This window comes from Micropterus salmoides, unplaced genomic scaffold (genome assembly GCF_014851395.1).
Source record: "Micropterus salmoides isolate LMB-PRFRI ecotype aquatic unplaced genomic scaffold, ASM1485139v1 Ms_hic_scaffold_19, whole genome shotgun sequence".
In the NCBI taxonomy this organism is placed as follows: Eukaryota; Metazoa; Chordata; class Actinopteri; order Centrarchiformes; family Centrarchidae; genus Micropterus; species Micropterus salmoides.
The window spans coordinates 14,305,892-14,315,712 of NW_024041039.1; the positions used below are offsets into that span (position 1 = coordinate 14,305,892).

At 39.4% G+C, this 9,821-nt stretch overlaps 1 long non-coding RNA gene across 1 annotated transcript; it reads right to left on the reverse strand.

Moving 5' to 3' along the window:
* Window positions 1-5,162: 5,162 nt before the first annotated feature.
* On the reverse strand, window positions 5,163-7,236 carry LOC119909774. The gene is made up of 3 exons (XR_005445539.1): window positions 7,085-7,236; window positions 6,068-6,311; window positions 5,163-5,539 (listed from the first exon to the last, which is right to left on the reverse strand). It is a non-coding gene; the product is annotated as an uncharacterized LOC119909774 (long non-coding RNA).
* Between the last annotated feature and the right edge of the window lie 2,585 nt (window positions 7,237-9,821).

A 9,821-nucleotide genomic window follows, 5' to 3' on the forward strand; every position in this document is an offset into this window, starting at 1 on the left:
CCACTTCTGATGAATGGCGATTAAAATACTGTTCTAGCCAAATAAATTCATGACAGTGATGTTACATAACTTTCTAACGCACTTTTTTCGAATTTAGAACATGGGTCGGTTGTGCAGTTCAGCCTAATGATCCTGACCCTAAAACTTCTTTTCACTTTCTTTGATTTGTAGTTTTTTAATGAAATAAGATTTTTTTTTAATTGCCTATTGTGAACCTCACATAAAAATAAACCATTCGCCGGCTTTCTCGGTTGCTTGTAACAGCCTCTATGCTGTTTCCTATGGGAAGAAATAGTCTCGGATCTTCTGCAAAATCCATCGCTTTAGGTTGTGACCTTCACGAGCGCTCCTTAGCCTATCGCCTACTGACCTTTCTCCAAGCACAACACAGACCCCAACACAAACTCCACATGAGGATAAAAACAAAAGTTTTATGTGATGAAGCCCGTCAGGCCAAATGAGAATCAGATCAATGTCGGGCGAAAACAAGGGTCAACATCGGAAAGGCATTTGAGTCATGGAGAGACCTCCGCTGTTTTGGATATACAATCTGACTCAGAGCTGGCTTTCATCCTATTGGACAGGTCAGCTATGCTGACACTGATGAGCCTTTCTCGTGAAAGATACACAAATTTATTTTAAAGTTATTGAAAAGCCTGCAGGCTCGTTAACACCGATATATCATGTAAGCTAAATGCAGTCAATGTAGCGTTATCATGCAACGAACATGGGAGTAGTTCAACGTCAAGCTGATAAAAATATTATTGGAACAGTGGGAGTTTACCTGAGTTTCCAGCACTTTGTGCGAAGCCCTCTGGTCTCTGTTTTGACTTGATCATTACATCAAGCACACGCACGAGCACATACTTGGAAAGACAGTGGTTGCAATCTGAAACCTCACTGCTAGAGGCCACTGAAAACTACACTGTAAAAACAAAAATCGTAAAATTACGGTAAAAAGTCTGGCAGCAAAGTTGCCAACCACATACCATCAAATTACAGTAAAAAACCTTAAATTATTTTACAGAAAAATTTGTTTTTGAAAACGAATATTTACCGTAAACATTTTCTGTATTTTTACAGTCAAACTGCTGTTAAAAGAAAAAAAAATCTCAATCTCATTAAAAAATTCTCTGTTGAATGTTAAACGAATGTATAAATCTGTATAAAAACCTAAAAATATTGCAAATACCTTAAAATTACATAATTAAAAAGACTGCTGTTTTAATACAGTATTATTTGGTATATTTTTAAGATAATCCAATCTATCTACAAGAAGTCCTTGTCAAAGTAAAGACTTTTCTATGTAAAGCAAACAAAATGTTGTAAATTTACCTTCAGATACCCTAATTTAAAGCCCAATACCAGTATATTAATAGATTTAAACTTTTATTTTATGCCATTATACAATCGATTTACAGTAAATTCCTGTTAAATATTGGTTTTATCCTGTACAAAAAACCAAGATCATGTAATATTAAGTTACAGAAACATAATTTTAACAGTTATTGGTTTATATAAACATTATTTGACAGTAATTACAAGCAACTCTCCATATTTCTACATATTTTTACCATTTAAATACGAGGGGTTACTTTATATAAACATTATTTGACAGTAATTACAGACACATCTCCAATAAATCTACAAGTTTTTACCATTAATGTATGGAGCTTTACTTTATATAAACATTATTTGACAATAATTACAAGCAACTCTCCAATATTTCTACATATTTGTACCTTTAATATATGGGCCTTTACCTTATAAAAACATTTTTATTACAGTAATTACAACCAACTTCCCAATATATCTACATACGTTTACCATTAATTTAAGTAATTAAAATTTCAACTTTCCAACATATCAACATGACATTTACTCATTAATGTATAGTTTCACTTTATATAGACATTAATAGACAGCAATTACAAGCAATTCTCCAATATATGTAAAAATACACATTTATTTTATGTAAACAATATTTGATAGCAATTACAAGCAACTGTCCAATACATGTACAGACCTTTTACATTACTGCATGGGGTTTACTTTATATAAACACAGTTTGACAGTAATAATAAGCAACTCCGATATATACAGACCTTTCTTGTAAGTGCATGGGACTTACCTTATATGAACATAATTTGACAGTAATAACAAGGAACTCCTATACATCTACAGACTTTTCTCATTTTTTGACAGTAATTACAAGCAACATTCCAGTTTATGTGCACACTTTCCCTATTAGTATATGGTGTTTTGAATGTACAAAAACCAGAAGGTCTATGTTAAAGCATTTGCATCAACAACTTTTTCACTAAATACATTTTCTGACATTTTACAACAATGTCCCATCCAAATACAAGTCATTATTTGTTTTTTCTGTTTTAAAACCAAAACAGAAAACAAAGCAGCTGTGTTTTGTTCTATATAGGACCGGTGTTGCATCCCTACTGGTTTTAACTGGCTGCTGTACACATTCCGCTGTTGTCTGCGTCGGGCTTCATCCAAAAGGGAACGATCACCGACCTTCCACAGTGCACCAGGTTGCTCCTGCGACCTCCTCTCCCTCACCCTCTCCGGTAAACCTACCATGGGTTGGGTTGCCAGTGGAACCGGCGCACTGGACGGTCAGTGGTCATTCCCTCTGGCTGGATGCTCCTGATTTTACGCATAGCCTAATCCATGTGTTACTGCAGCTGGCGGCTCTCCGCAGCGTCGCGCAACTTTCTAAATTCTTCCATCTCGCGAAGAAAATAAAGGTCAGGTCGAAACAGTGTATAAAGGCTGAACGACAATTACCCAAACATTTTAATCCATGTATGATTTGTTAATATACAGTTCGATAAATTAACTAATAACCATAAAAATATGTTTGGGACGAAGAAGAATATTCTGTAGGACGCCTCTAGGACGAAAGGGATTGTGGAGGCTTATGTGTTTGTTTATTAAAATTACTTAGCAAATGACAAACTGAACCGACCGAGCGCTGACGACAACAGAGGTCGTCTTCTCACGCTGTTACTACAGTCACGCCGGACTCACACAGGAGGCTGGCTGCTCACCTGTTCCTGCGGTACAGGTCCATTATTCTCTCAGGCTTGCTGACCTCTCAATCGCGCTGTGTAGGTTAGTTTTAAGCGCCACACATGAATCTTCTCACGCAGTGAAAAAAAAATCTATATTCTGATAACGTCGACTAGCGGCGATAATCAACTCCACCCAGTTGATGCAACTCGTCATACGGTGTGATCGTAAAATAACCCGCGTGCGCTGAGACGCAGCCAGGACACTCGCTGGTAGAGTTTTGCATTATAAACACCTGAAGCACAATCTAGCTCTGTTTGGGAGCTGCAGAAGTTAACATGAGGATTTTTGCCGAGATGTCTGCCTGATTGGCAGTGTTAGTTTCGTTTTTTAGGCTACCTCCGATGAAGTGCAGTGCACTTGTCTCATTCAGAAGGCTACAGTCTGAAGGGAAGCACAGCAGAGTACCTATTGGTCAGGTAGACTTAAATATTATGAATTCCTATTAAATAATGATGTTAATCTCATAATACAATTTTTTTCTGGACATATAAGAGACGGACGTGTATAAAGCTAGTCTGGAGCCCTGACTAATAACAATTCATAGTTGTCAGTACCATTGGATGTACTGACAACTACTGAATCACTGAATTAATTTGATACTGAAGAAATCTTAAAAACCAGAGAATTCTCGGGCAACTTCTGAGGCGTTTCTGTCCCAGTTTCTAGTGAGTTACAAACTGAATGTGTTGATGTTCAATCTCATCTTAATTATCCTACATTTAATCAGGCACCGCCACTGCCTAAGTGTATCTGCTGCAGGTTTATTAAGTGTAACACAAAAAGCTACACTAATCAGACACATTAATTATCAAAATAAATATTTTTCCGTTTTGGTTTTAAAACAACAACTGTTTTTTTTGTTTTCTGTTTATCTGACAAAATAACAAAATAATCAAAGAACAAACCATAAATGAATTGTGATATCATCTGATATAAGGTTTGAAGCTTTTCCAAAAACAATAAATTAAGAAAGATTTTATAGACACTATGAAATAAGTGTTGTGGGGGTTTTCTTTTTCTACAAAATTAGTTTCACATTCATTGTCTATTAACAAGCGGCTCCAGACATCACAGTTTGAGTCTTCTCTGGTTTTTTGGCTTTGGGAGAGAGTAGCTCATGCTCATAACAAAATAATGATAAATGCTCAAGAAGTTCTGCTAAGTGAGGGAGGATCTGATGTGGGAGAGATAGCGTCAGCACGGGTGTGTCTGTCTGTCTGTGTGTGTGTGTGTGTGTGAGAGAGAAAAAAGAGAGAGCACTCCGTTTATTTATTCTCATAGCTAGGCTAACTAAAGGCTCGTGCAGACTATACGACTTTCAGCGTCGGCCGTTGGCCGTGCTGTTCAGACTACACAACTTGCCGTCTTGTGACGGGAGTCTTGAAGTCGTTGTGGCGTTCACACTACGTGACTGACGTGAAACCACGTTTTGTCAACAAAACACACGTGAAATGTGAAACGGGAAATGACGCAAACCTACAAAACAGCTGTTGTTTGTTATTATAAAGATGGCAATTATAAAGACAAAGAGTGAAAGGATGGATAAGCACAGGCAGGTAGCAGGAAACGTCTGAGCTAAAGAGAGAGCTGGAGGGGAGTAAAAAGTGTTTTGCAAAATGTAAGAAATTTGACTGTTTGCTTAATGAAATTAAGCAATTTTAAAATTAATAAACGCCATAACTTTCACACTACTGCTGTCATCACTCAGTTTAAAGTGCTCCGTCACAGCTGGCAGCTTCATTTTGTTTTCCCTTTGATGTGGACTGGAGCGTTACGTTCATTGCTGTCAGCTGAGGTCAGGCATGCGAAAAAACGAGCCAACCCGCAGGAGGAGCGTGTGAGGCCGGCCAGCTGCCCGCTCACAGAGCCCTCTGCTCCCGCCGTCACACAGACCGCTGCAGCAACAACGGCAGAGGAAAACACAGCTGGACGGTTTTCATACCACTTATCTGTCTTTACATTCTGAGGAACGTTGAAACGTTTTAACTTAAATAAAGAGACAGCTGTTTGTGGGTCGCTGGTTTGTGTGTCGCATTGAACATTATGTTGCGGCAGTTGTGTGTGGCGTCGCTATGACGACCAGCTACATACTACTATCTGCAATGGAAAACGGAGCACGGACGAACCGAGTTGAGTTCGTACTGGTGATGGAAAAACGCCATAAAAGTCACCCAGTAAATCATTGTTTAAAGTTCTGTTCATGCTCAACATCTAGAAAATGCACATAGGCTTAAAACACAGTTAAGTCCTTCAAAATCAAAAACAATAGAAGCCAATTTCTTTCCAGAAACAAACAAGGTCATATATAGTATCATATCAGAATTAATATACAGATGTGAATATGCATGCTAAAAAAGTTCATTTGGCAGATTGATATTCACCCACGTCCTTCCAGAATTCCAACGATGGCTATGATCCTCTGTAGTGGCTCTCACCAGGCCTTGTCCTGAAAAATAGATAAGATGTATCATGCTTGTAAAAATTCCTACACATCAACGTATTGTTTTCAATTTACACACAATGGTAACTTTGCCGTCTACCCTCACAGCACCGCCAGAGCAGAGCCATTAGGTTGCCGCTTAATCAGAATCAGAAAGCTTTATTGTCATTGAATGTAGTTCAACGAGATTTGCTCCGCTGTTAATGTTATGCCCTGATATCAGCAGTATTTCATGTCTTAATGCACTCTGGCTAAACTTTTAGCACCTTCTTCAGATTAGGCTGTTAGCGGGTAACATTAGCTAATTCACTGTAGTGCTGTATTTGGGCGTGTATAAACCCTGTGATGCCAAAGATGATCCTGACTTTCTGGCCTAAAAGCTAAAGTTAATGTGATGCTAACTGCAATAGCATATTTGAGCACTAGGCTACACTCACCTTGCTGCTTTTTTCCCCATTTGAAAACTGAAGATGTGTATTAGCCCACTGATTACATAACAGCAATAAACCAGCTGGATTTCCATACAATCCTCACCTTGTGTTCATCCTCCTCTGCAATCAGCAGTCTTGCCTGCGAACTCCTTTGCCGCTTCCCTCTTAGCTTCCAGGGCATCAGCCTATCCTGTTCTCAGCCATCTGGTGCACCAGCAACGGAGAGTTTAACTTCACCCAGGCTATTCAGACTGTAGAGCAGGTTCAGAGGCTGGCTGTGGGAGAGCTGTCTGGTCTGTTGGTTCTGCCCTCACCACCTGATCCTTGGCCTCTTGATCCTTGTCAAACTGAACACAGAATATGAACCATAACATGGGTGAGAAAGATGTGGTAAAGCACAGCTCATAACGTATGATATTGTATGTTAGACATCTCTTTAGCTTTCATTGACTCCTTGATCTGCAAATTTTCGGTATCCTTCTTAAGTCTTGCCTGAATAGGGATTATAAAATTAGGATGAGATTTGAACAGTGCATCGTTGCACATTCGTAGATTTGTTTACTGCTGAATTGTGACCGCCGCTACTAAAAATTCCCACACCTATTATTATATTAGCAGCCAAAAGATGTAGCCTACTGTAGAAGCGTTCCTGCTCAGCTGGCAGTCTGAAGGGGAGGGGAGATGTTTTCTAGCGCAGACAGGCTTCACTTTTCCAGCAGGTGGGAAACAACAAACAGACTTTTCTTAGTCTTGAGAAGCTGACACGCTGTAACTGACACAGCACATTTACTGTCAGAATATTTTCCTCCGCTCGCGTTCACCGTCACTTTCTACCGCTCGGACAATCAAACACTCCCTAACTGTTACGCACCTCCTGATTCAGAGTTACGCTGCTGTTATAACAGCACCTGTCACGTAGATGTTCTTTGAAGATCGAGCAGGGGAAGGGAGCCGAGCGTCGAGTGTTACTGTGCTCACAGTGTGTGAGTGAAAACATTTGTAGTTTAACGATCGTGGGAAATTTTAGTAGCAGCGATCAGGATTATAGGGAAAACACTGCTTGAGCATCCTATAGTCTGTCTACATATGAAATTCTGTTACTTATTTTTCAAACACTCACGGAGAAGTTGTCGAAATGGTCCACTCTGTCCAGACCTCAGCGGAGTCTCCTTTCTGGGTCCCAAATCGTTATTTTCACTCGTGATGAGTCTGGTTCTCTGTTCAGAAAGAATAATTGACGTTAGCTAAAATACATGAGATCTATGTCTTACTAGGTAACGTTAGTACGCGGCATAACACCGGTAACGTTAACATAACGTTAACAGTAACGTTAACCTTAGGAGCAGCGGAGCGTTTCACGTTTCTTTAATTAATATTTATATCAAGCTATCTGGCTAAACGTGCTACAGCTAACGTTAGCATTCTTAACAGTCACATTAACTAACTTAGCTGTCACTTAAATATGTCTTTGTCACTGCAGGTCACAATCTGACACAGCCTTTTATTTGTTAGCAAGAGGGACTAACGTTAGGCCCGTTAATGTTATCGTTTTATCATGTAACTTAACAACTGACAAATGCAACTTAACTTACGGGTATGAAATGTTACGACGAATGCATGATTCACATTGAAGGATAACGTAATAACGTTTTATTAAGGACTGGCAGAATGTTACGTTAGCTAACGTTAATGCCAGACGGAGTCTGATAAATTAAAAAGGACAAATAAAACGTAAAGTTTCCAAGCTGCCGCCCTTAAGTGTTACCTTAACTTATGAGAACTTGATATCTTGGGAGGAAACTTCATATGAAGAAAAACAAAATCATTACTTTACCTTCAGTGAACGCTGAATGTCGATATCCTGCGGGACGTTACCCGGACTGTCTGCTTCCAAACGAGCTTGACGTTATGTATCTAGACGAAGTAAAACATTGTCATTGGTCGAAGTCGCCTCTGCGCAGTATGAATCATCCAATGAGGGTACAGCATTCAAATATTTGAATATTCGCGCACTTTCCTGATTTCTGAAGCACAGAGACTAAAGAGACTATTTTAAATTTCTGTATTTTCAGTCATTTTAAAGTTTTGCATCCCTTCACCCCCTGATTATCAAAGATGTAGTTGATGCTACAGAAACATTTGTTGAACTGTTCAGTCCTAACATCACTTCCCAATCTTTCATACATTGCTTAATTATTGCAAAATTGTAAAAATATAACACCATTGGAAAGCTTTATTCAACTTGTGGTCTCCCTTTTGTTTAGTCCCCTCATATAACCTCAGCCTATGAAAAGCTCCCCATAAAGCTATTATGTTTTTTTACAGTCTTTATGAAATCCCATATATTTTCTCAAATAAGCAGACGGTATGTGTTGCACAATTATGTCAATATGACATAAAAGGACAAGCACACACAATTGGGAAATGCAGGAGACATGATGAAGAAGGGACATCACAGTAGGAATGACCTAAAGGAGGGGACACACGGGCAGCAGCCATAAACTGTATATGAAAAGGCAGCAGCACACAATTCAAGATTTATTATATCCCAATACAGGATATTATCAAGCAACATCTGACACTACACTTAACACTGTGGGACAGGCAACCATTTAAATGCATTAATGTAACACCTTAATGAAACATACTTTGCCTGGGTCATATGTGCATGAAGACTGTATAGCCATTGTCTTTGTAAATTGCAGTGTAATTTCAGATGTTGATCAGATCACAGAGGTTCTGTCAGGCCCAAGTAAGGCGTTTGAGGTACTGGTGTGCATGAACATTCACATGTTCCACACCCCATAGGAGGAAAATTCATATCTACAGATGGTTTGAGCTGTGTTGGAACAGACATCAGAAGCCAAAGTGGACACAGTATGATTTTAGTCCAACATCTGAAATAGGCTGTAGACTTGGGGGATCATGAACCCATGGCCTCCAAGAAAGTGGAATGAGGTAGATAGATCCTCCCTAACGACTGTGAACCCAAAGATGGTGACTGCTAACATGTTAGGATAGTAGTGATGCAAGAGGTTTATTCATTACTCTATTACAATCTCTTCAAATTATAACATTGATTAATCCAAAGAGCACTTGCTGGTGGGTTGTCTAGTTGAGCTGTGGAGTGGCTGAGGCGATGCAGTGATGGTGTTCAGGCTCATACAGTGCTTTAAGATGTATGGCTGGTCCTACCAGTCACAGTGCCTCTGTTAACCCTTCTTCACATAATTGATAAATTAAATACAAGTCTAACTCCTTGGAGTTGGCACTTATATGTGGTGCTTTCAGAGGTAAAACACTAACACACACATATTTACACACAGTACGCCTACATATGAGACCACGTGCTGAAGTGTGTGGTGGGAGAAGGAGGTGGGGGGGCAGTATACATAATTCTCAAATACTTAAAGTCCATCTAATCGCACTATCTGTGCAAAATATGAAAGTGTTGTTTAATCACAACAGTGAATTAGGGTTGTCATTGAAGCATATGGCCGAACCGAACCACCCAGATACTGTGTTCTGCTTGAGGTATCTACCTGTTAAAGGGAGTGGTGGGAATTGTTGGGTTTCTGGTAATGATATTCTAGACCTGCTCTATATGAAAAGTGCAATGAGATTACCTTTGTTATGAATTGAGGCTAAGTAAAACTGATTAGATTGAGTACTTGTTACGGCGGTATGCACTTAAAAGTTTTTTGCAATCCGCCATTAACTAAGAAGAAGAAGAGTACTTGTTACATCCAGAAGGTGGTAGCGGCGCAGCGCCAGCTGCAGTCAAACCGAAAGAAGGAGAAGAAGATTTCAGCCAGCACATGTGCGATGTCACTTGACTGCTTCTTCTGAGTTAATTT